The sequence below is a fragment of the Solanum tuberosum genome, unplaced genomic scaffold, assembly GCF_000226075.1.
Source record: "Solanum tuberosum cultivar DM 1-3 516 R44 unplaced genomic scaffold, SolTub_3.0 scf00305, whole genome shotgun sequence".
NCBI lineage: Eukaryota > Viridiplantae > Streptophyta > Magnoliopsida > Solanales > Solanaceae > Solanum > Solanum tuberosum.
In genome coordinates this window covers 282,164-289,217 of record NW_006239229.1, presented here as the reverse complement: position 1 = coordinate 289,217, position 7,054 = coordinate 282,164, and positions in this window count along the sequence as shown.

Genomic DNA, 7,054 nt, shown 5'->3' with positions numbered 1-7,054 from the left:
CATGAAACTGTTTTTCCCTTTGTTATTGCTCCTCCTAATTCGAGTTTTAATTCTGTCATGAATTCGCTTGTTAATCATCCTAATAAATTGTCTAACATACCTGGTACAAATGATATTTTTGTTCATGATGAACTGTTGAACTCTCATGCATCACCAGAAATTGCCATTGATCATGTTCCCATTACTACTACTGAAGTCACACTGAATACCTGTACACAACCTGTAAATGCACCTCCACTCTCATTTAGTGATGCTCCACCAGAACCTAGAAGGACAACCAGGTCCATCCACACTCCCAATTACCTGAAAGAATACAATTACACTTTACCTAAGCTTCATCCTTCCACCTCTAACACTAATACCTCTGTTCCACATTCCCTCACCTCATTTATATCCAATCATGACTATGTTTGTTTCACCTCCCTATGCCCCAATAGTCAGCAGCTAGTTCACACTTTTCCACATGACAGTGAGCCTTCTTCTTATGAAGAAGCAATTTTAAATCCTGCTTGGCAACTAGCAATGACACAAAAATTTGAGGCGTTATATGCAAATGACACTTGGGAGTTGGTTCCTTTACCTAAAGACAAGCATGCTATTGGGTGCCGATGGGTGTATAAAATTAAGTACAAAGCAGATGGAAGTATAGAGAGGTACAAGGCAAGATTGGTAGTAAAGGGGTATACACAACAGGCTGGTATAGACTACAATGAGACTTTTCTCACCTGTAGTAAAGATGACTACTGTTAGGACCCCTAATTTCTTTGGCAGTTAAAAAGGGTTGGGACTTGTATCAACTAGATGTTAATAATGCTTTTCTCCATGGTGATTTGAATGAGGAGGTCTTTATGACATTACCACAAGGACTTGCAATGGTTGGTAAGGGCATGGTCTGCAGATTGAAAAAGTCATTATATGGCTTAAAGCAAGCCAGTAGGCAGTGGTATGATAAGCTAGCTAGCAACCTATGTTCAAAAGGGTACACTCATTCCAACAGTGACTATTCCTTGTTTTATAAGAAGCAGGGATGCTCGTTGGTGTTTGTTGCTGTCTATGTCGATGATATCATTTTGACTGGGACTGACTTAGAGGAAATTGCCTCTTTGAAAGCCTTCTTGCATGATCAGTTTCGAATAAAGGATCTAGGGAAACTGCATTATTTTCTGGGGTTGGAAATACTATATAGACCTGATGGTGTCCTCATTTCACAGAGGAAGTTCACTCTTGACCTCCTGAAGGAGTTTGATTTTGTTGACTGCAAGACCACTACTTCACCACTTGATCCTGTTGAAAAACTGATGGCCACAGAGGGCACGTTATTATCAGATCCTACTCACTATAGAAAGTTGGTTGGCAAGCTCAATTTTCTCTCCAACACAAGAATGGATATTGCATATAGTGTCCAGCACCTCAGTCAGTTCATGCAATCACCCAGAGAACCTCATTTGAAGGCTGCTTACCATGTCCTAAGATACCTCAAACAAGACCCTACATTGGGAATATTTGTCTCTACTAAACCTGACCTCAATATCAGTGCTTTTTGTGATTCAGACTGGGCTACTTGTCCTGATTCAAGAAAGTCAGTCAGTGGTTACCTAGTCCTCATGGGCGATAGTCCCATCAGTTGGAAGTCTAAGAAGCAAGCCACAGTCTCCTTATCTTCTGCAGAAGCTGAGTACAGGGCTGTGAGACAAGTAGTTGGTGAATTGGTATGGCTGGAAAGATTACTTGATGAGTTGACAGTGCAGTGCTCCTTGCCTTTATCTACCTGATTCAAGAAAGTCAGTCAGTGGTTACCTAGTCCTCATGGGCGATAGTCCCATTAGTTGGAAGTCTAAGAAACAAGCCACAGTCTCCTTATCTTCTGCAGAAGCTGAGTACAGGGCTGTGAGACAAGTAGTTGGTGAATTGGTATGGCTGGAAAGATTACTTGATGAGCTGACAGTGCAGTGCTCCTTGCCTATATCTGTTTTCTGTGATAGCCAGGCAGCAGTTCACATAGCTAAAAACCCTGTTTTTCATGAGCGAACTAAGCACATTGAGGTGGACTGTCACTTCGTTCGAACCAAGCTCCAACAAGGCCTGATCACACTCCAACACATTTCCACAGGTTCTCAATTGGCAGATGTTTTCACCAAAGCCTTGACTGGTGTCAAGCATGCTACTCTTTTGGGCAAGTTGTTTGTGTTCAGCTCACCTCCAACTTGAGGGGGGGGTGATGAGATTACAATTTTAGTTAATCACACAGTTAGCATTAGTTAGAGTTAACAGAGTTAGTTGGTTAAGTTGTTATTCTGTCAGATCAAGTTAGTTAGCTGAAATAGTGTATATATACACAATACTATATTGATTATATTCTCTCAGTTTATTCTCAATAAAAATGCTTTTACTTCTCTCTCTCTGAATGCTCCTCTCGTGAAGCTTAAACCTCCATTAATGGAGGAAGCTTAATATTTTCCAGCTTATGCTGTTGATTTTGTCAAACTCCAATGGGAGTGTATGAATTATGGACTTAGATTCTCTAATTTAAACATTCCTTCAAAAATAGTTATCCAACAATACTTGTCTAATTTAAAAAATTAAGAGATAATTATTTTTGTTTTATTTAGAACACAAATATTATGTATTTTTTTTTTTCAAAACATACTTTACACCTTAAATTCTCCTTCTCTCCTAGTTGACATGATAGTTATAATAATTATGTTGGTCATTTTTAATTCTTTTTGTAAAATTATTGTTTTACTTCTCCAGATATTGGTCCTAGTCATTTTTGAATGAGTTTTGAAATTGATCTCGAGTTTTGAGTTAAAAGTTGTGAATTTTGAAATTTGAAAGACTAAAGTTGTTCAAAAATGGTTGTCAGTGTTGACACCAAATTTTAGTTTGATATTATTCAAAGTTAACAGTCTTAAATATTTTATTCATCAAATAGTTCAAAATATTTTTTTTGCAATTTTAATGCAATTTGTTGATAATCGTCCTTATTTCTCAAAATATTAGGATTTTTATCGATTAATTCTATTTATATATTTTTTGTCACAATCGATTGAATGCGTTTAAATATTTATTCATTTTTTTTATCAAATCAATATTTCTTTTAAATTGCATTTTTTACATGTCATTGGTTACATTCGTTTGTTACATTTGTTAATATTCGTTTTGATCTTTTGCACAGTCTAAAAATTCATTCAAATATAATAAGATTTCATGTATAAATATTTTATTAACTAGTGGTTTTAGCCCACAATATTAAGATAATGGTATTGTACTATTGATGATTTTCAATTTTCTATTTAAACAATAGCTTGGTCATTAAGTTAGTGATGGTTGATAAGATTTTAGAGATAATTTTCATTATTTTTTTTCAATGACAAGCTCACTAGAGCTCCGTCGAAACCCGGCAAGTCCACCCCCAAAACCCCCTCTTGTTTTTCCGGAGAAACTACCATATTTTTCCAACGAACCGTAGCCTCTTTCCCCTCTCTCTTTGTTTTCTGCCAGCAGAAACAATAACAACTACAAACTCTTCCTTTTCCCTTGTTTGCAGGTGTTTTAGCTTAATATTGACGAGCTGGAGCTCGCCAAAGTTCACTACGTTGCCACTTCGAGGAGCAAATCAGACCCAATATATATATATATATATATAGTTGGTTCTCTTTCCCTTTAATTTACGGTTAACTTATGTTTTGTAGGTACGACACCAACTTCGAGAGAAGATAAAAACACAGCACAAAATTACCAGCTCCAACAACAAACAACCACCGGACTCGCTGACCTCCACTGAATCAAAGAATCCATCAAATGGCTAACTTATTTTATTTTTTATTTTTCTGTTTGCAGGTCCTTGTGGTGACCGTTTGTTCACTTTTTCTTTTTAGCATTTTGCTATGTTTTACTTACTACTCCTTGTTTTGCTATTTTATATATTCCACTTTGCTTTATTTCATACTTATTAACTCTATTGGTGGTGTTATAGGAAATATTTGGATTATTTATTACTCTATTATTTTCGTTATATTTTTTATTATTTATTTGTTCAGGCTTCATTATTGCTACTTGGAAATTATTTGTTGCCATTCTTTGTTTTTTTTGTCCTGTGGATCATTCTTAATTTTGTATATTGTGTTATTGGTTCATTATCTCTATTTCTATGTTAATGTGGTTTTATATTATTATTTTACCATTTTTATCTTTTAATATTTATTGTTACTATTGTTTGATAAGTATTTTAAAAATGGCCAATGAAAAAATTTATCCGTCGATTTTCGAGGTATCCCCATGTTAATAAGACGGATTTTTATTTATAAGTTATTATATTTATTCATTACTAACACTTTTACTAAGTGTCTTTACAGGTATCCGAAGTTGCTTTTCGAGAAAGCTACTTCAATGGAGTTCAAATGATATTTTGATTTGTTATTGTATATATTATTGACGTTAGCCAAATCTTAGGCCGTTTACTATATTATTATTTTGTTTTATTATTTGTGTATATTGCATGTTTATTATACTTGTCTCCTCCTCAATTTGAAAAAATGAATTCAGCCGGAACCCACAATTGTGGATTTCGAAGGATGCCTAACACCTTCCCTTCGGAATAACTTGAACCTCCTACGTCGAATCTATTGGTTTCGTAGACATTCTTTTAAGTTGAATTATTAATTGATTTCCTAGTTTTCCTAATATTAGGTGGCGACTCCCTTTCAACCATTTTCCTTTAAAATTCTTTTATTCTTCTAAAATTGACTATTTTTTTGAGTCACCGCGACGTTGCGTCTTTTAAAGGATGTCAACAGTTGGTATCTTTTAGAGTTTTGAGTGAAGGAATGGAATTTCATCGATTCAATCAGTCCCGAAATGTGAAAATTGGTCTAAGAAGAGTTGTCGGTTTCAGATTCGAGTCTTTTTGAGGATTTGAGGTCCGAAGTTAGAAAATTGTGAAATTTTAGCCTTTGGGTTGACTTTGGTCAACACTCGAGGTTTGGGTGCTTGGATTGAAATTTTGAGAGTTCCGTTGGATTCGTGGGATGATTTTAGGCCTAGGAGAGGTCTTGGTTGAATTTTTAGAGGTCTCGAGCTTGATAAGAGAAGGCTGGCTCGCGAAAACTAGGCGAGACATTTTTCTAGCATTCACTTTTGCGAACCAAAAGCCGTGATCTAGACGTTCGTGAAAGCGAAGTAGAGTTCACTTTTGCGTGACTTGAGAGGGTTTTTAGGTTTGAAATCTCGGGGATTTCCCCCCATTTTATATTTTTGAGCTTTGAGGATTCGATTGAGGCGATTTCAAGTGGGTTTTCAAAATAAATCATTTTGGTAATGAATTTTAACTCCCCTTCATTGTTATTCCTTGATTATGGCAATATTTTATCACTTAAATTACTATTTTGAACTCAAAACCCTTGGGGCTTTTCAAGAACTTGGGCATTTAAGAAAAATGATAATTATGAGTTGAATACAACTCCGTTTTCGAAATGGTTTTCATCAATGGATATCGAATACTTCGGATAACATATTCATGTAACAATTTTCAGATTCAAACCTTGTTTTCAGAATTGGATTTTTGAGCTGATTTGACCAATTTATTCCAATTGCTTGATTTGAGTGTTGTTAGTTCCGAAATCTCATTGTGAATACTTGTCTTACTAGATTGTGGTGATTTGTACATTGTTCGGAAGGGAAAATCTCAAGTCTTGGATTGACTTTTGATTGAATTAAGGCAAGTTAACTTCCAAACCCTTGTTAAAGCTTGTAGAATCATGAACTCTCTTTCTCATACGTGTTGGAAGTCTTCAAATTAAAGAGACAAGGCAGCCCTTTACGGGTGAAAATTACCTCAATTCATTGACTCTCATGTTTCCTCGGTCAGTCTCACATGGATCCATGCCAATTTCAAACGAAATGCAACTTGAATCACCCAAAATGGAGCTTTCTATCACGGAAAATCAAAGTTTGAATATTTGGATGAATGTTGAAAAACGGATTGAAAAAGAATATAAACCTTTAACAATGACCGCGAAAGTAGTGCCTAGGCCGCGAAAGCGGCCAATCCCCAGGAGGCTCCTATTGGTAAAGCAACGCCTAGGCCACTTAAAGCGGCTCAACCGTAAGAGGCTCCTATCGCGAAAACGGTCAAGGGGCGCTAAAGTAGTCGCATGATCGCATCGGCACTGCTGGACAACAGTTTGGAGCACAATTCTCCAAAATTTTAATGGACACTCGGAATTCATCATTCAGAACCCAGTAAACGCAAATGAACTATGCAACCCTACAAGTTTTGACATTCCGGACTCAACAGAACCATCAAAACTTCCATCCGAGGTCGTATTGATGAAAACTAGGTCTCACACTCAAGCTACATTTTTACCTAAAATCAATAAAAAGGGTTTGAAATGAGACAGAAGTCTCGGCACAAAAGGTACTCTTCCTAGATCAAACTTGACATTTCGAAGCTAACCACATTAACAAAATTCTCATTTGAGCACATTTACCAAGAATGTTGACCGAAGTCAAATTTCACTTAAGCTTCCAAGTTAAAACGCCTAACGACACAAATTCGCATCAAAAGTATTGAGGCCCAAACCAACCATGTCCCTAGCCTAAAATGACCCTTTCGAAGCTGATGAAATGTCAAAATTGCATTCTGAAGCCGTCTTTTAGAAATTTTAACCGAAGTCAACCGTTCAAGTTTCAAAGGCTCCAAAACACAAAAAACTTGCACAAAACTCAAATGAACGATCCGATGACTGAACTGTCAGTCCAACAAGTCATAAATGATTTAGGATCGCTACATGAAAGCTCTAAACACCAAAAAGATCAAAAAATGGAAAAAAATGACATGGACGATCATTACAAATCTTTTAATCATTCATATCCTATATGGTAAAATTAAGTTTATTATAGAGAAGCAATAATTTTCTACCCAAAAACTTTATGGTTCTCACTTCTCAGGATAAAATCAACCATGGATTCCTCCAGTTCAATGAGGAAAAATATGGGTTCTTCCATTTCTTCGAGGAATAAATTAATGAATTTTCAGAAGGAATTGTTCCTTGAC